The following is a 26406-nucleotide window of genomic DNA, read 5'->3' as shown; positions in this document are numbered from 1 at the left end:
CACATCATGTGGCAGGTGGGCAGCCACCATATGGCTGATATCTATCTGCTTCTATGAAGGAAACATGGGCAAAGGCTTGTGTAGCTTAGCAGTAGGCACTTTCTATCACTAGCTGATACTAAACTGAGTCAGACACCTGCTTCACTTTTAAAACTAGCTAAGACAGATAACAGATATTTCAGGGAAAAATGACTTCTTTGCCAGAACTGTTGGTGAAGATGCAAGAAATAAAGTTGTTGAAAGATTCCAGCTTCTCCATAGTTTTCCTTATGGTACTTCAGGACATACCATAACTACACACAGAATATATTTTCTGTAGGACTGCACTGGTATAGTAGAAGGGAAACAACATTTGCACCTCCTGACGAGATATTCCTCAGCTCTGAGAGAGACAGTATGTGATCATTTTACCTCAGCAATACTATACTGATGGAAGAGATGATAACGTCCAGGATAGTACTTCCCTGTAAGTATAATAAACTTGCCAGAGTGCAAATCAACAAGAGCTTAAGGTGCTTACTGAAGCCAGAGCAGGAATGGGATTACTAATAAAGACTAATAATAATAATGAGACATTTGACAACTAGCTGATTGTGCCAGCAGGTGAGGTACCTTGCTGTCTCTATATGTGGTTTCTAATGTTCAAGGATTTCATTTGCTCAGTTGGATATTACACCACATTAGGTATAGTAAGTGACACAGACCTGACTTAAAATAAAAAAAGAACAGAGAAAAATCTGCTTAAAATAAATCAAGTTTTCCCCAGTGACTACATTTTGCTTATTTTTTTCTTAAGTAAGTTGAATTTGTTTCATACAGTGGCATGGTGCTTGCTGGTTAGGAAAAACTTTTATCATATCCAAAAGCCTACACGGCTACTTAATCAAATGATGCTTTGGTTATCCTGGTTTCAGCAAAGATAACATTAATAGCACATCAATATTTTGATTGCTGCTGAGTGGTGGGTGCATTCCTGGGGCAGGGCAGGGCTACTTGGTGGGGAATTATGAATGTTTTGGGTTTGGTTTTTTTTTTTTTTGCTTTTACTTTCCCTTTTCTGTCTTGGTAAATAGCTTTTTATCTCAACCCCACAAGTTCTATTTTGTTTCCAAATCTCTCCTTCATCCCACTGTGTGTGGGAAGTGAGCGACAAACTCCATGGTGCTGGACTGCCTGCCAGATTAAACCACAAGAAGGTGCACTACTTTAAAGAGGGATTCCTCATGATTTGAGTCAGATACTTGCTGCTTAAAATCATTTAGTAGGAAGGCTTCTAATCATCCAGAGGCTGAAATAATGATACAACAAAAGGAATCTAATTCAATTCTCAGAAATACACCAAATTTCTTGAAAAGGTCTTGCCTCTATGCATAGAACAGGAAGGGAACATTTCATAACAAACTGCACCTTCCAAGAACTGCTAAGAGAATTATTTGTAGCAGGAAACTTTGGGATGAAGCAAAGGAATAAATATAAAATGAAGCTAGAACTGCAGGAGAGGAAATGAAACACTTGCAAATACAGTAGAAGAGAATTATGTGCCTAAGAAAGCAAATATACATTATAGATTTTTTAAAGATTTTGATCTGTCTGTAGAAAAACAACTGCAATAGGTTATACAAGCCAAGAATGTTCTGCCCAAACAAGTTTGAATATTTATAGATCAAAGTGTTATATCATCTCCAAAAGAGACCACTGTAATCATTTAGTCTGACCTCCTGCCTAAAACCAGTCAATTTCTCCAGCTCATGTGTGCATCAGAACTACAACATGCTGTTAAAAAAGCCGCTCTAGGAGGAAATCCATGTTTGGTTGAAAGACTCCAGGTGACCCATCACATTACCTATTCTCACTGATAAAAAGGTGCACCCTACTCCTAAATCCATTTTTCTGGATTTAGCTTCCAGACTTCTGATCACCATTTGGCATTACCTGACATGTCCCTTATCAGAAATCACCCTCTATATGGAGAAGTGATGCCTATGTGCAGGTAGTGATTGAATTACTTCCAATGTCCACTTGGGTCAACTGCATTGCTTGAACTTTCCAGCTCTCCTCTCACTCCTGTAGACCTTTTCAGAGTTCAGAAGTTCATATTTCACTGCCAGCATCTCAAACATTTTCAAGAAAATAATAGCTTCTTGCTCTTTCTATATGCTAGTAGTAGTGTTCAAGAATCTCATCTGCTCAGTTAGATATTAAACTATATTAAATTTAAGTTCACTTAAAACCCCATGATCTCTTTCAGTAATTTCCAAATGGCCTCAAATTTCAAAAAAACACTTTTTTTTTTTTCCAAATATGTGACCTTAGAAATAATCTTAGATAATGAACTGTGTTCATGTTCAAACATGCTCTGCCAGTTAACACATGGTATCAGATGAGTAAGGAACTGGCAATTAGATGCTTAATTTGAAGAACAAACTCTAATAGCCAGACTGTAAATAGAATTTGAAACTTCAAAAGGAGGATGATTTGAAATCCCTGACCCCTCAACAGAGGCCACCTCTACCATATGGCAGCACCCTAGGAGTCTCAGGTTGAGCCTCAGGAGGCTCAGGTGCCTCCAAACACTTTGATCCAGAGACCAGAAGTCTCTCTGAAAATATTTTGTTATACCAAAGTATTACACACTGGTCAGCACTTGCCATTTTAACTCCAAGTGCCAGAAAAGTCCCTAGAAAGGTACTGGGCAGAGCGCTAGATTCCAGTGACTATTCCCAGATTCACTTCTGTGTTTCCTAGATAGAGGTGCCAGGATAGCACAGCCTGGAAGCCAAGACTGCTCCTCTCCTCTCACTCATGGTTCCTAGACTTCACATTTCTTCTGTTCCTCCTCTTTTGCCAACCACCTGCTCTCTGGGATGTGACATTTGACATCTACACATAGCTCAGCAAGTTAAAATTTAAACTTTTCAAACACAAACCATGATGTTGCATTTGCTTTTGTTTGACAAAAACATCCTTTCACATGTAACTTTAGAATTACCTTTTTGCTGCACTGCTATATCTATCAATCTATCAGTGACAGTACCCATATACTATTCATTGGGTCTACCTGCTGGGATGAAAACTTGAAAATAATAGTCTGATTCTTAGGAAACAATATTAGCCAGCCATTACAAACTCTACAGGATGCCTTGGATCATGAAGACTAACTCATTCCTTGCTTTTATCTTAAAAATGGGTTTAGTATACTTTTCCAAACAAACCTACCTCTACCACCAGAAAAAAAACCCAGACCCAACAAAACAACAAAAATTAAATCCACCAATCAACCAACCCCCACTTTGTTCTGGGGAATGAAAACCTTTGCTTATCTCTGTACCATCATTGTTACACTGAGAAGAAACAAACAAACAAACAATCCACTGTAAAGACTGTCGACGGTTTACGGGCGTTAGGCCCGATTCCGTGACAAAGGGGACGGGGGACCCAAGGGCCCACGTCCCGGGAAAAGGGGAAAGGGGAAAAGGGTAGGGAGATGGCCCTGAGAGCAAAGAACAGCGGCAACAATCTGAGGAGAAACAAACTAATTTACTAAATAAAATATCGGAATGCAAAACAACACACTATAATACAATATAATTACAATTTAAGCTGATAAATTCAATACAGAGAGAGAGAATGTCCCAAAATCAAGGTAGGCCTTACTCTACTACCGACGATAAGGCGGCTGGAGAGCGAGGTGCTGCCAAGACGAGAGACGGCGGAAAAAGGGACGAGGTCTCGTGATCTGCAAGTTTTTATACTGCGAGCTTCTATCTTTTCCCTCCGGCTGGAAAATGGTAACAAAGGAGCAAAGTACCGTGGGGACTGTAGTAGTCCTTCTCTTCTGAGAACTAGGTATGTCCACTACATGATGTTATGATGTGGAATACCAATAACCGAAAATCACAAAACCATGACAAAAGACACAGCACTAAATGGAATGTAGTAGTCATGGCTAATTTTTTATGACAATAATTTTCATAACCTCTGAGTAGATTTTATTCCTTTCCCTTCCCTCTAAGAATCCTAACAAATATGTGTATCCATTCAAACATAATGATTGGGAATAACCACTATAAATAAAGAAAAACAGGTTACATGTGCTAATAGGCTGAGCAGGCATTTTTCTATGGTTCTTCTCATTTCACTGGTTCAACACTACAGTTGTTATAAGCCTTTTGTTTTAAAATTGATTAAAACAAGTATTTTGTGACTGATTATGGCAAATGTTCTCAGATGATAAACAATGTGGTGAATTTCTGAAGAATCTACTTTGCTTTTGGAGTGTTCAATATATTTTTAAATACAGTTTTGTCACAGGAATCTATCACTTACAAATACTACTACTTTTGTGATTGGGTTGCAGATATAAATGAAGTTTTAGTAACTGCAAAAAAGTTGTTAATTTTCCATTTAGCCTATTAAAAGAATTTGAAAGGTCTCTCCTACTATTTTCTTTTTTTGTTTAAAATGGTAACATGGAACTGAAATTATGCAACAATCCAACAGAATGTAATTTAAGAGTGATAGAATAGCACAGTTAAGCTGCTATGGTGGTTGTCTTACGTACTTCCTCAGCTCCTTCCCTTTTGTTTTCTTAATTAAGCTTAATAACTTGCCTTTTAAATCTCATTTCCTATGAATTATGTTTTGGCTATGAATGCAAATTTTACAAAGCATGTTTTGCATTACTATGATTTAAAAAACAAAACACTTAACAAACAAACAAGAGAAAACAAACCACCAACCAGCTTTAAAATACACAGGTTTTAGAAAACTAGGCCTTTTTAGGAACTAAAAGCCTTCTTCCTCCACTATTACTAAGACTGAAATATCATAAAGGTACTCACCATTTGCTAACTTTAAAGCAAGCAAAAAATTGACATCCTTCGAGTAAGCCCGTTGGCATGCTGGCATGCTATCTAGCAGCATATGCAAGAAATATTTCTATCGTTATTGAGCTGTTTGTGAAATAATTATAAGCTGAAAATTATTTGGAAAAAAAAAAACAACTGGGGGAACATTTAAGGTAACGGATAAAATGAATAAAATGGAAAATTTTGGACCAAAAAAGAAGAAACAGCTCAAAGAAACTACTAGCAAAGACCTATATGCCAGTACAAATCATCAAAGGAGAAAAGGAGCAGCAATTGCAGCAGATGCTGCTAGAGGAGGTCTTGGGAAGTTTAGTTAATACATTGCATCTATTACAATCTGTAAGAACAAAAAAAAGATAATTGTTAATCCTCATTTCAGCGCACATTAAATGTCCATCCCTAGTAAAAGGACGTAATTACATTATACTGATAAATGCAAATCTCTTCAACACAGCTCCAAGCAAATGCATGTGAATAGCTGGTTTCCAATAAGACTTGACAAGTGGAAAGCAGATGGCATTGTGAAAGATGGCAGTTCTCCTGTAAGCAATGCACTATAAAAGCTGCGAGAGGTTTATGTTTCAGGTTTGGTAATTGTGGAGAATATCTTCAACTGGCAATCCCATGAACAAAGATTACTGTCAGAATTAACAACACTTTGCATCCTACCAGATTATTATTAATTTTGTTCAAAAAATGGCTTTTATATTACAGGTTTTGACAGATAACAAACAAATACTTGACCTCCCGGGCAAATTAAAAAAATAATAATTAGAAAAAGCATAGTTGCCTGGATATTCCTCACCATGCTTGAGTTGCAAGCCTGTTCTGCCCTTCAAGAAACACCACTTCAGGTAGGACTTTGGTCTTACCCTAGCACAGAACACCCAAAAAATTTGACAGATAATGCAGGTCCTTACACCTTTTGAGAGTTGTTGGCCCATCCTTTCATCTCTAAATAAGAAGACAAAGAGCCTACTGCATTCTTTATTGCAGATATACGAAGGTCTGTCGCAACGCACACGCCGAAGTCACGCGCTGTACCAATATGGTTATCATGTAGTGCTTAATTTATTGCAATTTGACTACAACATTTATAGAGCATCAGGTAGGCATCGTGTGCTACAACACTGCTTATTGGACAGGGGATATCATCACATAGGCATTCTTGCCGTTAGATAGTGGTTAGCAGTCCGGTAAAGCACAACCTGGAGGCGTAGCTGTTCGACCTTGCAACACAGCAGCTGTTCCTCATTTCAGGCCTCCAAGGACACTCCAGAGATCACTCAAGTATGTTCTAATAAATATGCCCACTTTCTGTCAAATACTTCCCACAAAGGTCAGCATTAAATCTTCAATATAAGGATATAACTTCTCATCCGGTGGTTTGTTCCAGTTAGCCTGGTCCTGAGCTATTCAGTTATAGCTATAGGTAGGACTATACAGAGACCCCCATGGAAGGACCTGAAAAGTCCATTGCCTGCCCTCCTACAAAATAACATTAATTGCAAAATTGTATTAAAATTTAAGAGTGCCTGTTGTGTATTAGGCGTGTTACGGGGCATTCGGGTTGTAACGCGGAAGGCCCTTCCCCATATGCTTGCTATTGGTTCACCTACTTTACTTGAACCTGTGTTGTAAGAAGGAGAGGCTGTCCTTCTTTGTTTTCATAACAAGGTGTATAACAACTCCGTATATGGCCTTTCGGAAGTGAGAGGTCAGAAGCAGGAGATTCAGTATGATTGGCCAGGAGCCTGCATGAGCTTCTGGAACAGCCTAGTAAAAAGATAAGAAATACTATATAGTTCTGTAGCTTTTACCAATAAACGCCATTTTGCTGCCCATCATATTGATGTGTAAGTGGGGCGGGTGGCCGGGGACAGGAAGAAGTCCTTGTGGGCAGGGCGACAAACTACGAACAGAATATCAGATGTGGTGAACACCACAGTGCCATCTAGTAGCCACTTTCCTTGATCTTCAAGAGAGTACATTGTCCATCACTGACTAAAACAGATAAAATTACAATGTTTCTATAACCAATATCAAACGGCTACTCCCCACCCGCGAAGGGATTGCAAGGGGAGTCTGCAGAAAAATTCTCTGGTGCACACTAGCTCCAACTTATAACACTCTCCCAGCAGCAGCAAGAGGCTGGATGAATTCAGTCTTGCTGTCCTTGTTATTTCTTATTTATGGCCATCTCAGTTCTTTGAAGAGAAACATCTCAGGAAGGTGGTTTCTGCCCAGATAAGTGGAACATCTGGAACTTAAAGCAAAGCTTCAACTTTGAGCAAAATACCTCAGCCAGACAAAAGCATTAAGCAATTAGCTTTTGAGACATCGGTTTCTCCCCTTTGGAAGATTCAAATAGCCTTGTTTGAGACTTACATATGCTTCATAATCTCCATAACCTTTAAGCAACATCAGGTTATGAGCAAAGAGCATCCGTATCAGTGCAGTTTTTATACACCCCAATATCATAATCATAACTATTACCACTTTAGATAGCATCACGAGTGGTTAGAGTTGAGAACCAAAACAACAAACTTCGCACTGTATTTTTCCTCCTGGCTGAAACTCAGTCCTTTGGCTTGCTTAAGTGACTACTTTCACATCTGTGAGGACATATAAATATCTCTCAAATGATTTAAATAGTCCCATATAATCAATTTGCCATGTAGATCACAAAGCTTTCCCTTTTCTCACATTGCTGTTCTATTTCCTTAAATTGTGCTAAGTTAGCCAACAGGTAGTCACACTACTACCACTGCTTCACTGCTCTCCTCCCTCCACCCTTTTTTCTTTCTTCAGGGCAAACTCCTTCACATCTTTAGGGAGTGAAACTGTTTGTAAAAGTTCAGTGTATGCTCCTGTATTTTTTTTTTTTAAAAAAAGCAACTTTGCCACCTATCATTAAGGTCTAAGTGTCTAAGTGGAATATACACACAAATACATGGGTTGTTATCTTTTATGTCCTGATAAGTTTATTCTCAGGCAGGCAGGCCCAATGTCTTTTGGGCACTATTCTTTGTTATTCTAGCCTTGCACACTTGACCAAGTATGACTGGCTGGGTAAATGAGGGGAGAGTATTGGACCTTGCCTACCTAGGCTTCAAGCAAGGCTTTTGATATTGTCTCCAATAATGCCCTTGTGGGTAAGTTTAGGAAGCGTGGGATAGATGCACGAGATGCATGGACAGGAAGGTGGATTGAGAACTGGATGACTGGAAGAGCTCAGAGGGGCCCAGAGTCTAGCTGGAGGTCTGTAACCAGTGGTGTTCCCTAAGGGCTGGGGCTAGGTCCAATCTTCTTCAATATCTTCATCAGTGACCTGGATGAAGGGATTGAGTCTGCCCTCAGCAAGTTTGCTGTCAGTATCAAACCAGGAGGAGTGGCTGACATGCCAGAAGGATGTGCCATTCAGTGAGACCTTGACAGGCTGGAGAGTTGGGTGGAACCTGATGAGGTTCAACAAGGGCAAGTGCAGAGTCCTATACCTGGGGAGGAATAACCACACACATCAGTACAAGGGCTGGAGAGGAGCTCTGCAGAGAAGGACCTGGGTATCCTGGTGGACAACAGGTTGGCTACGAGCCAGCAGTGTGCTCTTGTGTCCTAGAAGGCCAATGGTATCCTGAGGCTGAGAGCTCTAGGGCTGTTCAGTCTTGACAAGAAAAGACTGAGAGGGGATCTTATTAATGCTTATCAATATCTAAAGGGCAGAAAAGAAGAAGATGGGGCCAGACTCTTTTCAGTGGTGCCCAGCAACCAGGAACAAATTGGAACACAGAAAGAAAAACTTCTTTACCTCGAGGGTGACTGTCCTGGTTTCAGCTGAGACAGTGTTCATAGCACACCATTGTAGGGGAGCACAGGTAGGACCACTCTGCAGGCCAGAGCCACTGCCTCTATGTTGCAGCAGCAGGGGTGTGGCAGAACCAGGACAGCTGGCCTGAATTAGACAAGAGATTATTCCATACCAAGTGACATCACAGGAGAAGTCATAAATCTGCAGGGAGTTGGCTGGGGGCTGGCTGTTTAGGTGCTGGTCTGCAGATAGTGAGTACTCTCATTTCGGATATATATGCACATTGTTATTGCCACTTTTGTTTCCATTTTCCTTTTCTGTCATAGTAAATATTTTTTATCTCAACCTAAAAGTTCTATTTTGCTTCCAATTCTTTCTCTCATCCCACAGTGGCTGTGTAGTGCTGAGCTGCTGCTGGGTTAAACCACAGCAGTGATGGAGCATTTGAACAGGCTGCCCAGAGAGGTTGTGGAGTCCTTTCTAGAGATATTCAAGCCCTGTCTCGATGCCTACCTGTACAACTTGCTGTAGGGAACCTGCTTCAGCAGGGAGTTGGAAAAGATGATCTCCAGAGGGCATTTCCAACCCCCACAATTCTGTGATGAATAATACCCAGAAATCCAAATAAAATACATGACAACAGGTTTTACTGTTATTAAGGTTGAATTTCCATGCTTGAAAATTACAACTAATAGGCTAGTTAGCTTATATCTTTTTAATAGTGCCAAATAAAGCCAGGAAGAAAGCTGCACACATTGCTATTCAGCAGGGAGACTCTTGAACAGCTATCTTATTCAGAGTACTGTGAGAGGACTTTAGTTGTGCTTATGAAGGGTTTAAGCTTTTTGACTTTCAGCATCTGACTTAGGAGCCAGAGTTAAGAGTACAATCTCATGGCACAATCCACAGAGAAGCCAGACTAACTACAGAACTCTGCTTTTAATCTACTGAGGTTACTGTAAGTGCATCCTAGGGCCACCTGCAGGAGAAAAACACTCCATTCAGAGCTCTCTCCACCAGTCATCACCCCTCACTTGTTTTGATTTGTTGTTTTTTTTCCAGTGGATTTGGGAAAGTGTTATATGGGATTTCAAGTCCATAGCTCACTATGGTTTCACATGCCTGATGGTTCTGAAAATACTTGATTTTTGCTACACACTGTTGTTTCCTTGTTTACACTGCATAGGGAAATCATCTCTGAGTGTCCAAGGCAGCAGTCTGTGCTCCTGTTTGAATCCCAGCAGATCTGAGCAGCAGCAGCATGCTCGGTCCCTTTCACTGGACAAAGACCAAAAGGAAGAACAATGTAAGGAGTGAGTCCCACTGCCTCACTACAGTCAGAACAGCCTTCAAACATCAATGCCTGTCTTTATACCTCACATTCTGGGGTCTATGAGGAGCCAGCTGCGTTTAGAAAAGAAGGGTCAAATTTCCTCAGCACCTCTCTTCATTTTCAGTTGGTAAACATGGCCTCTAATGCAGAACAAGACCTGTCCTCCTGTGATCCCATAGGTTCCCATTAGCCAGCTGCCTGTCTGCCAGCAGATGTTTTGGAATGATCTGTGCAGCACTTTCCAAATGTAACTGCTGCCCTAGTTTAGAATTGAGCATCTTCTGAACAATCTCCTCCCCCCTCAAGGTTTTGCTGCTCACATTTCACTTTCTAAACGCCTCTTTAGGCCTCAACCCTGAGTCAACTTCAGAAAATAACTAGAAACGGTGAGGCCTCTCAGTTCTCCCACAAGTGAATTTCAGTCATCCTCTGTTTACTTTAATAATTTTTTTTGCTAGATTAACAGAACATCTGTTCATATTTTGATCCATTACTTGGAAAATTAAGCAATTAAAACAGACAACATCTGTGGACAACGATCTATCAGGTACAGGAACCAAAGTGTAAATTGAAGCCAACTTCAAGAGCTGGAAGCTTAATATATCAAGGAGAGAGAGAGAACCATCTTCAGAGAACCCAGAACTTCTTGCAAGTAGAAATGGGAATAGGTCTGATGAAGGACAAAGAAGAAACTATTACAGCAGCTTAGAAAAGGGACAATTTTAGAAGACTAATTGTATTTTAATCTCTGCAGAACAATTAACTCATTTAAGAAATACAACATTACAGCAACAGAATGCTGATTTGACTTTAGTTTCTCACTGAACTTAAGCTATGTGACACATATGCTGAAGTATTTGGCATTTAAAAATGTCTTTGAGGAACAAATGCAACACTGCTTGTGAACAAAGTCACCTCTTAAAACCAAACGTGATTTTGTATCACCTTGAGTAAGCAACTAGATTGTAGGCTTGTAGACTGCTGACAACTTTCTTTTTCCCTCTCTACAAAATTAAGAGGAAATTATTGGTTCTCACGAATCTCAACAAGAATTATATCAATATTTGATTTTTTGTAGTAGTAAGCCCCTCTTCAAAATAACAGAAAACTTGTATACTGAGCTGTATTTTAAAAGACAACAAAGCAGTTAAAAATACCAACAACACATGGTAATAAATAACCTGGTTTTCATGGTAAATATTTAAAAGTGACAGCTGAACAATCACCCCACTATCAAAACCAAAATCACTGCTGAGGAAAAACAACATTACTCTCCAACTTAGGTAAACCCAACTGCAATATGGGTCAATGCAGTCTATCTGGTCAAGAAGTGAGTTGATGAGAGAATGAAATACAAAACCTCAACGCCTTCCCTGTAGAGGCTTGAATCACTGTTTTGGCACACACAAAAGCAGTGCATTGCATTGGGCTATTACAGGCTATTTTTTTCATGTTACCTAGAGCCAGCTGCTGTGCCAAGAGGCACCCATAAGGAAAATACAGTAAACCATACTGCAGAAGGAGAACAACTTTCTGCGCTTTCACCTTCACAGCCTCAGTTCTGCTCCTGTAATGCTCCCCATACAAAAGAAAGTGGGAAGCTTAACTGAGTTAAAATATGGGGCACAACAAACAGAAAAGCATCCAGTGGATTACAGCTTCATTTTTATTAAGAGGGGAAAAAATAAAGGTACAGAATGGTTTGGATGCTTAACTCAACCTACAAAATCAGAATATGACCACAAGACCAATCTTTCCTAGCTCTGGGGGGAGCTGGGTTTTGGTTGTTACTTCTACTCTGAAGGATTCCACATGGCAGACACATACTATTTATATCACTTTTGTAGAAATCATTTACAAGTTTGAGAGCTTCGCACCAACTTGATTTGGACAGAAATTTCTACCCATTCTTATTTTACCAGAATGTATTTTTTTTTCCATGTCTGACAAATGCTTGATTCAAGCTAAGATTTGTAACACCTTATTTTGGATTCTGAGAGTAACTACAGATACTCATTCTGTATGCACCTACTAACTCACTACAACATCATGACTGAACACAAGGAAATGCAAGTATGTGTGGTCGGGACAACTGCAGAACTCCTGCTGATAAACCAATCTCTTTCATACTTTGGTATTTTGCATTTACTTTCTTGTCCTGCTCACTCAATGCATACATCTTTAAAAGAAAATACAGGTAGCATCGTTCATTGCATCCCTTCTTAGCACTGCTGCTAGTCCTTTCTTGTTATATTGCAAACAGCAACTTTCATATAACTTCTCACTCCCAGTACCACTGTGTGCAGAGTGTAGAGACTTGTAACAAAAAGATTGTTAAGAACAAAATATGAATGGCAATGCATTTATGAAAGTACCTCAAGAAACAGCATAACGAGGGTGAACAATAATCTTGCTAATACTGAAGAACTCCCCTTCCAGCAGCTCAGGAATGCGTTGAAATTAAAACTCAAAGTAGAAGACCTACCATGCCAACAGGAGGGTGGCACCCAGCCTACCTGAGTGCATCACAAACTCCATCCCATAAGAAAAACAGACACATTTCCAAAACAAGAAGAAAAATATATATATATAACAAATAGTAACATAAGACATATGAGGACTGAAGAAAGCAAAACGCTGAAGCAAAGTACTGTTCTGTAACAGTATCTTGCAAGGAGTACAGAAGGTCATTGCTGTCAGTCCAGAAGAACACAGGGATGTGGCACAGGCTTGACTACAAGCATCCCTTCCTCTCTATGTTGCACAAAAGTGGCCCCAGGTGGACCACCTGGGCATGCTTGTGAGCATTTGTAAACAATACTGACGAGAAAATTAACAAGAATGGGGAAAATCAATTTGTTTAGAAATTCTATATAATAAAATCACTCCCCTTAAGTTCACACAGTTAACTTTGTCATGATGGCTTTCTTAAAGAACCATTAGATTCTATTTTGTATGTTAAAGTGCAAGTAAGTGAAATTTTCTCAGTACCCTTGAGGCTTGCAAGAAACTGATAGACATTTACTTTTACAGTAAGAAATGAAGCCTTCAGAGTCTATTGTGTATTATATATTTCCTTTCATTGGTCTGATTTTAGCCTTCTCAAATTTTGTCTCATTTTTATATCTGGGACTTTTATTTGTTGCAGAGTTTCTCATAAAAATCTGCAAACAAATTACAAACTGTGGTTAATGAGGTATGCATAAACCTTTTTTTTTCCTTTATCATTCCTACCATCTGCTTTGGTTGTTTTATTATCAGCTCTAAACTAATAATCTACCTACTTTATTTCACATCTCACTTGGAAAAAAAATGATGCAGAAATCCAGAAGAGTTTTTAAACTGTTTTTTTTTTCCTGAGTTTCCTCTGAGTGCCTTATGATCCAGACTGTGCTCTCTTTCTCCGTTATAGAGTACTAATTCCCAATTAAAAAAAAATTAAAAAAAACACACTAAACCCCACAAGAAAATGGCAGTGCAGCAACTGTAAGCTTCCAATCAACTTATTTTGTCCTGGTTCCCTGTTGTTATTAACCAAGAATACTTTTTTCCCCACTATCCCCATCACATTCTTTATTTGATACTGTTTTGACTCAAAAACCTGGCTACAGATTTCTAGATAAAAATCAGCACGCACCACATCAGCTGGTGGATATCAGCAGACACAATGATAAATTTAGCCTCCCCAAAATAGAATGGGAAATTTGCCTCATTAGAATAAATAATCAAGGCCTTCAGAGTTAAGCCTAACTCTCATTACATTTTAATGTCAAAGCCACATGAATAACAAGGCCGTTCATTCTGAAGACTCTAGTTATCAAACTGTCCTAAAGTGTTTTAATGTTTTTGTACCACAGCTCAGAAAAATGAATATGTTTAGAAGTACAAAAAAATAAAATTATATGAGATCCAGGAATAGAAGCTGGAAATGTGGAAAAACAGATATAATGTATGTACCTGATTCAGGCCACTTTGAATTCCATAGAAAGACTGTGGGCAACATTCATCTAAGTGCAGTGATTTAAAAAATTGCCTGGCCTAAGGTGCTAGCAGAGGCCTCCACAATCAAATACAATTCTGTCTCAAAGCGTGGTTCATTGCATTCTGTGTGCACCAATCTTTCTCCCTGCTGATTATGATGAGGACCCAGATGAGTGGTTTAGGACAGGTATCCAACTTTTAAGACCGCTATAGTCAAGCAAGATCCACTACTATTGACTAAAACATGATGGGATTCAAACAGAAAGTGAAGCCACACAGAAATCTATGGCAAGAAAGAGCCTTGATTTCTCAGTCTCCACCTTACGCAATAAGTGTCATCGCTCTTTGCCACAGACAAGATTTCACTTAACAGAGTACTAAAGCAGCATATCCCAGTCAGGGAAAGAACAAATCCAAAATACATCAATTACCTAAAAAAGTCAACTAATACACGCATTACCTGTATTTTTCCTTTTGAAGTCATTAACTTCTACTATTACTTCTTCCTGTTTAACCTACATTTCTATCATGTCAAGCAAGGAGTGCACAGTTTGTAAACAAGCTCCATCAGGCTTTATCCTGACAGCTGTTAGGACACCTAGATAGGGCACTCATTCAAACTTATAAAGTAAATGCTCTTACTGCACTTGTTTCCTTTCATAGTGCTAAAATACTAAAAAGCTCAAGACAGGACTAAAATGAATGTTTTCACAAATATACAGCACAGCACTGTAAGTACCAGCTGTCACAGAACCTACCCATCTAGTGGATATACTTGTCTGTCCTTATCTCTCTTTTGTCCATTTTCTAAGGTCTGCTGTGCACTGAAACATCTCAAGAACAAAGCTGTCACTTGTGTGATTTCATTCTACACCTTATTTTCTTTGTTCCCAGCTACAGTTCTGTTCCACAGTTCCCTTTAGTTCATTTAATTTGCTTCCATTCAGATCAGCTTAAACCACAGCTGCTTAAATAAAGCCTTGGAAGCAGTTCAGAAGCAGTCTTTCTGCCATAACATTACTGGTAATCACTGATAGTTTCAAAACTTCTCCCTTTTCTGGATATATAAACCTATGTATATTAGTGAATCTTTATCAGCATTTTAGTTCAGATGAGGCTGTGGTTTGAGGAGAGGACCCTAAGTGCCCCATTTCAGTTTACGTGAGGGTGAGGTCTCAGAATGCATGGACTGAATGCTTTTGGATGTACACTAAATGAAGGGAAAAATTTCCCAAACTGGTAACACTTCCAAAACTAGCTAACAATTCTTACCTCTTCAAATCGACCCCAGCTGCATCTCAACACCTGTTCATACCTCTGAGTTAGCTCTCTTACTTTCTCTTACTAATATTATTAACCATGAATCTCAGTTTCTCCAGCCAAACTAGCAGCAGCCAGAAAAGAGCAAGTACCTACATCCCAAATACACAGTACCTACTACAGGTACCATCATCCAAACAGCTATGTTTGAAGGAGTGACCAATTCTCAAAGTAAAACAAGGTAAACTGAGTAAGGCCTTGGCGAAGTGTAAAGTGACAACTAAGAAAATTTACAATTTTCTTCATTCCCAATTCATAATCCCCACCAGCAACAAAAATTTTAAATGGAACAGCAGCCATAGCAACCACGTGAAGCTGATCTTTAACCTCTCTGGTCTTGATTCACACATTTATAATTGTGTTAAATGCAATGCCCTTTGATTCAAAAATATCACCATTACCGTAACAGAAAAAGTAATTAGTTGTGTTTTTTTTAATTAATGAGAGATTTGAAAACTTGCAAAGGAAAGTATTAAGTTCTGTTTTTCTTGAGCTATTAAAGTAGTTGTATAAATATATCACATAAAGAATCTCACAGTGCAGATCTAGTCCTTCCAGCTCGGCTATGAACTGTGCTTTAAGGAACCAACATTTATATGTTTGCACATAACAAAAGCAAGTTAAAAAAAATCAACAGATCATTACAGTTAATGAAAAAAGCAGTATTTCCTTCTGCTATTACTGTACCACATGCCTCATGGCACCTGGTAACGCTGGCTCCATCCATATAAGCCTCAACACAGCCCTGAAGACCCTATTCAGACCCAGGGTCCCATCTCACCTGATTACAGAAGCCTACCCTATAGACATTTACATCTGAATTACTCATCTACAGACAATTCCAAAGTCCAATATGTTTATCTATTTAAACACAGAGCGTGGTATGACACATTAGGCCCCAAAAGCATCGACATGGGCTGCTCCAAATGCAATGCCTCCTGTTTTGTTATGTTGGCCCACAACATCAGAGGTGGATGTTGGTCATATGGCAGTAGAGGTTGAACCTTCTCGCCAATGTTCCATTACATTTTGTTCCTGTGTGACAGATGGCAGCATAGGGGCAGTCTGACATGGAAGAGTGGATGAAGCAAATGAGCACCACTGAATTCTTCCAAGTGGAAAAAATGGCATCCATTGTCATTACTCAACCCTTGCTGAAGGTTTATCAAGGCCGATCAGTGGATGTCAGCACAGCAAGGTGGTGGGTAGTGTGTTTCAGCAGCAGCAACAGGGTCATGAAAGGCAAGCCACATTCCAGATGGCCACCCACTGTTGAAATATCATGAAATGAACAACTTCTCAATCAGCTCACCCATGCTAATCAAATAATGGCATTGACTAGATGATCTTTGAGGTCCCAACCACCCCGTGATTCTATGACTATGTTGAAAAATAGTGTTTTGTAGCTGAGAATTTGCTCTCTCAAATGGTGATACTGTGTTTTTTCTATCTTTTAGAAGTAAATAGGAGGTATTACTTTTAAAGTCATCTACATATTTCCCATCCATTAACTATAATGGAACTGCAGATCACCAACTCTTCCATAAACATTTAAACACAGGTAAGAAGTACCTAACAAAATGGTGATTCCATTTCTTTTTTTTTTTCTGAATTGTTAACAATTTTCCTCCCACCGCAGATACACCAGTGGTGTCATTCTGACATGACTGTTAAACAGTCTTTATGAAATTAGACATCCTGAACTATCTAGGTAAATTTTTGCAAGGAGATTAGTGGTACCATCAGGTAAGTTACAACAATTCACTATGCTATTTCTTGAAATATTACTTCTCCTAAATGCAGATCCTTTAAGTACTCTGGGTGATTACAAAAGCAAAACAGCTTCAAATTCATCTGGAAGGCACTACAGTATCTTCAGTAAGTACTTCTGGTTAGAAGAGATTAAAAAATGAGATGGTGTGCTTGCAGAAAGTAATTCTGTAGAGTAAGCAAGGCTAAAAATAAATCAGTTCAAAGTATGGCAGCTTTGTTGTGCAGAATCTCCTATGTGAGACAAATTACTCCTTGGAGTAACATCATTAAGTTCTATATCAAAGATATGCATTTTTGTTCAAAATTGAGATGAGCAATCGAACTGGAGGACATACTGGTACAAAACCAAGTACCAGCTTACTCACTGATTCAGGCTACAGGCAGACTACTGCTGCCATCAGAGTGATCTATCGTAGAATCATAGAATTCGATATTATATTCTATCTAATCTATTCTAATATTCTATCCCTCTATAAAAACTGCTAATATTTTGACCACTTGAGAAACAAGTCATGAGGAAGCTTAGCATAAAGGATCATCTACTTAAGCACCACGGACGTCTCAAATTGGAGAAGATACTGGAAGGGCTCAAAAAGCAGAAAGCAAAACCACAAAAATACCATACCTGCAATTGTTTACTACTGAAGGTTAACAATACTGCTGTACTTGTGAGTGAGATAAAATCAGAAACTAGACATTCCGTATCAACAAAATACTTTGAGATGTTCTCCAACCAAATTCATTTGCCAAAGAAGTAGAAGGGGAAAAAAAACACAACAGCAAAAACAACAAAAGAGATAATGAGGTATTTAAAATGAGAAATAGGAATTCGTACTCCTACTTACATTCTCTGAATTACTTTATATATTATAATACATCGTGTATCACAGCTCTGGGCTTCCAACTCTGAAATAACCCCCCTACAAATGAACATTTTACTCCTGATCTTGGCAAGTTCCCCCCAACAAGGGAGAAAAAAATGCAACAAATTGAACGTCATTGACAAAACATGAAAGCAAGAGGTTTCAGTTGCTTCAGCACACAAAATGTGCAAATGGAACTCAGCTGCCACAGCTAAAAGAAAAAAGAATTGAAAATAAGGCCCTGCTTCACTAGGTGCATAAATATAGCATATTAAGCAGATACACTATGACACAGATCTTACATTAAATGCTTTTGAATATGCATCAATGACAGCAATATTGTATACTTTTCTGTTTCTAACAAAGCCAGCTTCACTGTCCTTAATCTCCAATTATTCTGCTGTCCTCTCCCTTGTCCTATAAAGAAAAAAGGAAACAATAGACTAGATAATTAGAGATTAAGAATTTCTTCAGTGAATCTTCAAGTTAAAGCTTCGACAGCAGGACTCAGCTTGTACAGCTCCAGAGCATATAAAAAACTTTTCCAACACTCAAGAAAAATAGGGAACAGTAACAAAATCTGCAGAAACAGTATTCTTCAGAATCCTGAAGTTACCGTCACTCTACAAAGCACTCCCTCGTTACCTACATAGAAAAAACACGGTCTAGTCACAAAACAAGACAACAAAAACTGCCAAAAAACCTGGATCAAATCAGTAGGAGTATATTTGCATGTATGTTCCAGAAGTGTTAGAGGAACAGGTGCCAGTACCAGAGCTTGTCAAAGCTTGCAATGAGTATTGCAATTCATCTGTTGCCTGTAATAATTGTTCTGTGTTTGTCCACGGAGTGACCAAGTCTTCCTACCAGCATGAATTTTTTTTTTGTAATAATTCAGTCCCTAATAATCTGAATGAGTTCTTCAAATGGATGGATGAATCCCTCATGGATGTGATCAACACATAGGTCTGTGTTGCTCATACTTGCTATTGAAGTTTCATAAGTGGAGCAGTATGACCCATATTCCAGAGCATGCAATGTCTTTAAGACAATGTGCACTATTTTGCAAGCCAGACACCAGTGAGCACACAGAAAGAAAGTGGTATTCTCTCAAAAGTCCTAATTTACTTTCTTTTCAAGTCAACTCAATTCAATCGTGATTCACCCCTGCCGCTAAGGTAAGATAACTGCATGCCACCTGTTGGTGTGTCGGTCAGCAGAATTTACACACCGCATCTACAAGTTTTTCCCGCTGAAAGCCTCCGGCAACCTGACAAAATCCAAGCAAAACCAAAACAGAGCTTAGAAGGGGACAGAAAAGGGAGGTTAGAATTCCCCCCTGCTCATTCTACTGACTAGAATCCAACTGGATTTCTAGTACTTTTTTTATTACACCAAGACGTTCCAACTGGAGCAAACCAAGAATACTGTCACGTATGCATAGCACTAGCCAAACAACATCACTGATTAATGATGGCATCTATGATATATTCAATGTACACTTCACATTATTCCAATGACTCCATAAATAAGACTACAATTTGATAGAATACAGAGTTATATCTTGTATTCCAGCTTTGGTTTGGTGAAACATTCATTTCATTTATCAGTCTCAAATGCTGAAAATGAACTGTGTCTTTCAACATAATTGCAATTGCAGCCCTCATGACTTTTTAAAATATATCTGAAGAAAACAGTCCTACATTAAGTTTTCATAAAATACTGGCATTTGTGAAAAAATTGATTTATGCTCTTTTTTTTTTAGAATTTAACTTTAAGCTTTGAAAGTGCTTTACCCCCGAGTCACCTCCTCACTGCTACATTTAATGACGATTCTTGATTTCAGTACTACTTTACAGAATAGTCAATCTGACACGTCTTCAATTTACAAACTACAAAATGTGGTTATTCCATAATAACACATTGCCTATTAGAAATGAAAAAAAACAACTTAGTTCAAATTGGATTATTAATTCACATCTACATATAAATTATTAACTACATATAAATTATTAAAAGATAGGAAATGTTTTGATTTATGTAATAATTACAGTAAACCCAGGGTTCTTTCCATATTTAAATTGTATTTCTTCTCTGAAAAGTGACTTCTCAGACTTGCAGATTCCATATTTCTCTCCTGAACACTGAGATAAGAAACATGTTGTATTTCAAATGCAAGCTCTTTTTTTTCCTCAATTTGAATCCTGCAAAATCCATCAAAATCCAACTGGACTTGTTAATTTTCACAGTACTGAAAACCCAGGCAGACAAAAATTACATGGTTTTGAAAAGAAAAGTGTCTCTAGTTGCAGATTCTGGGAGTATTTGACATCTGGAACTTCAATGACTTAAAAAGGAATTACTGTACTAAGTCAAGAAAACAGAGAGCATCCCTCCTTTACCAAAATGTTTGTTTTTCACAGCTACACTTTAAATCATTTATTTGAGAAGCCCCTTTATTTGAGAAGTGGTATTTGGCTTTCTAATTCAAATTTTTACTCTAATTCTTCATTGGAAGTAGTTTACAAATAGATTCAGAACTTCATGCTACAGAAGCAGGTAACTTGAGAAAACGTTAGCGCAATAATAGAAGTTGTTATTTCTTAGTTCAGAGGGACTTATTCAGTAACGGACCTTTCATCTTATTTATGAAGATAAGAAAACGATCAGATTATTAAAGATCTAACTTCAATTTAGGCTTTTACTTCTCCTTAGGCCTTTTAACAAACAAACACACACACATCACAACAGTAATTAATTAATATACAGAAGATGTTTCTACCATTTCAGGAGCTTATCTAACATGAGAGTGTTGTGGGGGTGGGGTGGTGTTATGTTGTTTTTTTGTGGGAGAATGTAAAGTTATTTTCTGTTCTATCTGCCATATCTTTTTCCGGGAACTATAAAAAAAATGACTTGATGATGAAATACTGGAGACTTGCAGAAAGGTTCATACTTACTTTAGTCAGAAATGGTACAGGTAAGTAAGGAGTGATATTCAACATGTTTTCATACCACAGAGAAAGAGGGCCTCTATTCCCTGAAAATTAAAGCCTTATTTTTTTGTAAAAGTTATTTCCCTTTGCATTTAGGGCACACACACAGTCAGTATGAATCACTCTGCCAATACACCATTTAAGATGACAGTAGAATTGTTCATCCCAGTATGACTCCAAACTGGTAGGATGGGGCCAAAAGAGCTGCTATGAGATGACACTGAGCCATATTATTCAACTGTAAGTGAAGGACTATCAGTTTAACTGAAAAGCTGAATCTGTCTGCAATGAGAAGTGGTCCTCCTGGAGACAACAGAAATTAAGGATAACTCAAGAAGCATAAGGTGGCCTAGACAACTAAAAGCAAGCTCATGTACTGCCCACCCCACTGGTTGTAGGAAATTAAATGTATTGTAAAATTTTGGTGCCCATCTTAGTTTCCTTTTTACATCCTCCTTTCCCAGCATTTAAACTATGGAGAGGCTGAGCGCTGCATATGTAACAGGACATCCACAGCTGGCAAAGTGTGCTGTGAAGGTCTGTGATATAGGAAAGAACTGAATTTAGAAGGATCTATCATGTTCAGACCAAAATGAGTGTCATGGTTTTATGATTTTTGGTTACTCGTACTCCACATCATAACATCATGTAGTGAATGTACCTGGTTCTCAGAAGAGAAGGACTACTACATTCCCCACGGTACTTTGCTCCTCTGTTACCATTTTCCAGCCAGAGGGAAAAGATAAAAGCTCACAGTATAAAAACTTGCAGATCACAAGACCTCATCCCTTTTTTCCGCCCATCTCTCATCTTGGCAGCACCTCGCTCTCCAGCCGTCTTATCATCAGTAGTAGAATAAGGCCTACCTTGATTTTGGGACATTCTCTCTCTCTGTATTGGATTTATCAGCTTAAATTGTAATTATATTGTACTACAGTGTGTTGTTTTGCATTCCAATATCTTTAGTAAATTAGTTTGTTTCTCCTCAGATTGTTGCCGCTGTTCTTTGCTCTCAGGGCCATCTCCCTACGCTTTTCCTGGGACGTGGGCCCGTGGGTCCCCCGTCCCCTTCGTCACGGAATCGGGCCTAACGCCCGTGAACCGTTGACAATCAGTCATGGTAATTACTCATTCCTCTTTTGGAGCGCAGGGTCTAGAGACACTGTAGCACAGAATATTTTTGACAAGGCTTAATTTTGCGAGAAGAATTTTCTGGCAGTGATGATGTCAGGTCCTGCCCCAGATTTGAAAATTATGCAGACCCAGAATCAAGAGATAATTTAATGAAGATGCGTTAACATTTGAAATATGTGGGATATACCAATCAGAACTTTTAAATTGGCTGCAGAGGCCTTCTTTAGTTTGATTGTTTCCAAATACAAGCCAGCCATTACTTTACCATTACTTTTCCAGGCACAGAAAGCTCCCACCTCTAATCCTCAGTATCATTGGGAAATGTTTATCTCAGTCTTCATACAACTTGAAAATAGTAAAGAAATACACAAAAAGAATAGCATTTGCTTTTTTGCTCCATTGATTACTTTTTGCAACTATTTTTATGTGCCAGAAGTTCGGTACAAATTGTTTTCCCTAGTGGGAACTTGTATAGCATTAGCCTGAAGTATTGAAACAGTTAGCTAAACATAAGGAAACTTCTCCAAACTTCCTGAAGACAAGAGAATAGCTTGTTATGTTTGCTCAAAAAAACGCACAGAAACAAAACAAACACAAAAAAAGACTCTTACCAGCACTGCTGTGTACATCAGTAAATGCGTGCCTTGGGATAGATCCAGTTAAGACAGCCATCTTCAAAATAACATTTTTAATGGAACCTAATTGCTATAAAAACAAGCCTCGGTTCAACAGGAGATAATGTAAAATCAAAGCTATTCTATATAAAAAAAGACGACTGTACTCCACAACTATCGTAGATCCAAAACATAAAATAATATTTGTAGCTTAAGAGAACTGCACTGTGTAGGTAAAATAATTTATTGCAATTGCTTTTTCTCTGAAGTTTTATCCTTCACAGTTTAGTAGTAAGTAGCTTTCAAACATTTATTTTCTCCAGAGCTCTGGGCAGCCTATATAGAAGAATTTCAATGAAAAGTCAAAACATGTTGTTAAATATCCAAGACCATCACCAGTTTTTGTGTCTTTTTAACAAACTGAAGGTTACTTTACAGTATTTGGTTGAACAACAACAAAAAACAGCCACAACTCCAGTGCTGTTACAAAAAGGAGTTGCAAGCCAAATCAGTGCAGGAAATCCTAATACACATCACTGGAATGGAGAACAGTAGCTCTGCTCTGACCAGAATAGATGCAGAATTTGGAATTCTGTCTTTGGAAAAAATGCAGAAGAAATATCACAGTATGATTAGCTAAACTGTTGTTCAAGCTAGTATTTTGAGACTTTGTCATGTACACGTCTCACTCCAATTTACAGGAGGGAGAAGGGATTCTTTTAATATACGTATACCCAACAGCGAGATTAAGACAGAACAGGTCAAATGTTAGCCCGACCAGTTTATTACAAATCCTAGTAGCTTAGGGAGATGAGGAAGGGAAGGTGGGCGATAGAAAAGAGATAAAAAAGCAAGGAGTCTTTGTAGAAAGCAAGAGAGATAGTCACCACCAGGGGTCCAGCGTTGTTTGTAGCGCAGATGTTGATATTCTTGGGTGATGGGTCATCAGGGCTCGTTGTTCGGTTGCTGTAGTGATAAGCAGGACTAATGCAATGGAAATAGCATTACAAAAGGTGGAAGGAAAATACAGCGCTCACCCAGATCGGAAGATTTGGGGCTTGCAGGAAAAGGCTCCCACCAAGGAGAGATCTCCAGGAAGAGATCCTTCCTCAGGAGCAGTCAGCCCTTAAATGAGGCCTAAGAGGGGTGGAGCCAGGCTCCAGCCCTTCTGGTTGCACAGGTGAATTGCCTTCACCTGTGCTCCCAGGGCTGACTGGGTCTTTCCTCCAGGTGCTCAATCAGTGGTTCAGGCCATGACTCAGCAGTTCCCATACAGTTGCCAACCGCTTTGGTTGACGACCGCTTTGGTTGACAACAACCTCCAACAGCAGTATGAACTTATTTAATTGGTCGAGTCAGCTCTCTTTGGAGTGACAGTTCAAATCCAAAGTGGTTGAGTCAGCTCTCTCTGGAGTGGCAGCTTCTGGCTTTGGGATCTCAGCAGAAAACTCCTTTGTTCCCATCTTCTGGGCCTTGCCAGCAGATAAGAGGGAGCAGGGAGGTGCCCATCTGCATCCTGTTTTTCACAGGATACGTTGGTATCATTCCCCAGTCTCCCATACCAAGCTGGTGCTACTTGGTCACAGGCCAGATCTTCCGCCAGTAAACACTCCTGAGCACTCTCTTCCTGGGGCAAACAGCTCTGAAGGAAATGCTTTCAAATGTTCATACAGTGATGCTGATTGCCAGATGGTGACACCCACCATTTGCCTCCTTGGTAAGTCAGTTAGAGTCTTATCACAAAACATACCTCAGAAAGCAAGCTTTGAGCCAAAAGGAAAGAAGGGTTCAGACAGTACAGAATGCAAAATCATGTATAAATTGATTATAGTATATTATTATGACATGTTGAAGCCAACTGATATGATGAATTCCAGTTCTAAAATGCAAGGAGCACTTGAAGTCACCCTTTAATTGTACCTATCACTACTCCTCTTGTATCCACTGATTTTCAGTCTCAGTATCGCAGTTTAATGGCAGTTAGCATTCCCATCTCTTCACTACTGATGGATTAAAACAGACTACTAAACAGCAGCTTGCTCCAGGTTGCACTTTGTTGACTTGTTGCATCAAGCAGCATTGCTGAGAAAACGCCCATTCCAAAAGAAATCACATCTTGTTATTCCTCACAGTGCTTAAATCTCCTTTTCTCAGTTTCATCTCTGGCAATCCATAAGCTCCTCATCTGTTTGCAATCCTAACTAACTGAATAGTCAACCAAAAAGTCCATTGAAGTTGTTTTTGCCAGTTCTGATTTGCTCACTATGGCAAATCTGCACACCTTACTTCTTGTTTCGTTTTCTTCATTTCTTTCAAGGTAATCACTAAAACAAGTAACAGTATAAAACCAAAGCCCTCAAAAAACACAACACAAACTAGACAGTACACCGACACAAATATCAGTTTAAAATGCAGCAATCCTGATGATGCACGTTGTGGATACATTTGTCACAGCTTGTAGCCTATTTGAAATAAAAGAAGCAAGAGAAATGCGACCGTGTGAAGTAAAAACAAAAAAAAACAACTACCTCTTTCTGCAGTCTTGTTCAGTCTGTATCATGCTTTTTAAACCAATATCAAAGAATTCTGTCTGTTATTTCCTAAGTTGCAATGCAATTTTTCTTCCGCCAAAGGTGAACTTTCAGAAACAGCGACTAAACAAGAACTACAGAAAGGTGCTAGTTGCAAAAAATGCAATAAATGTTAAGAAATCATCCAAGTTTGGTATTAGAGGTTTTTTTTTGTAGGATATTCTAGAGGTATATATAGATTAATATCTAGAGATATTAATATAGGCTTTTTGCAGGTTAAAAGCTGACAGTTATTCCTAAAAATGATATATATATATATTACAATGTTTTTGTTTTCTCTGTACTACTTTCTTTGCTATTAGTTAGTTAATTCTCTCTCATACATCAAAATGTAGTTACTCCATTGCTGAACTACAGGTGTTTTCTGTGTAGAGCTTTGGCATCAAACCCTAAAGCCTATTAACTTCACCTGCTACCACTTTATAACATTTACATTAACTATACATCTCACAGATTCTGTAATAATAAAAACGAATACTGATTTTCATTTTTATCAAATTGATTTCTTTAATAGGGAAAAACATGCCCTATTTGCTCCATTGCAATTCTGCTTCTAAAGCCTATGCTTTTAAAGCTATATATACTCCAAGCAACGTTCAAGAAAAGATATTAAATCAATACAAATCAGAGATTTAAAAATAAATTTGGAAATTACTAAAGCTTCCAAGACAGACCATGCCTATATTACTGCAGGATTAGGACTTAAATCAAATTACAATGTCACATAACTTCTTCACTCACCACACTTGATCTGCTGACTTTATTATTCAATGTTCCTTTCTGAGCAGGTGGCAGGAACTGTTCCAAAATGTGAAAACATTCCTGAAGGTCATTCCTGAAGACAGTGAAACAATTGCACTTCGTATCTCAGACGATGGAGAGAAGATAACAATGGAGCCTTTTCCTAATAAAAAAAAGGAGAAACAATGCTTCAACATTGTACTCAAATTAAGTCTGATGGTTTTAATGAGGACTAAATGGCAGTAGAAACATTATTACAGAGATAAAATATCAACATGGAGTCTCAGAGGGTCCAACATTAATGGAGTTTTATTTAGGAACCCACAGTAATACTTTGGAAAGAGTATATACAGAACAATGGTACTGCAGATTAAGTTGAGAAAG

At 38.6% G+C, this 26406-nt stretch overlaps 1 long non-coding RNA gene across 1 annotated transcript; it reads left to right on the top strand.

The window, feature by feature from the left end:
• Positions 8874-26180, top strand: LOC110400644. The gene is made up of 3 exons (XR_002439990.1): positions 8874-8927; positions 16768-16871; positions 26070-26180. It is a non-coding gene; the product is annotated as an uncharacterized LOC110400644 (long non-coding RNA).

The sequence above is a fragment of the Numida meleagris genome, chromosome 5, assembly GCF_002078875.1.
Source record: "Numida meleagris isolate 19003 breed g44 Domestic line chromosome 5, NumMel1.0, whole genome shotgun sequence".
Lineage (NCBI taxonomy): Eukaryota > Metazoa > Chordata > Aves > Galliformes > Numididae > Numida > Numida meleagris.
Note: the sequence above shows the minus strand (reverse complement) of the source record. Positions and strands in the feature narration are given on the sequence as shown.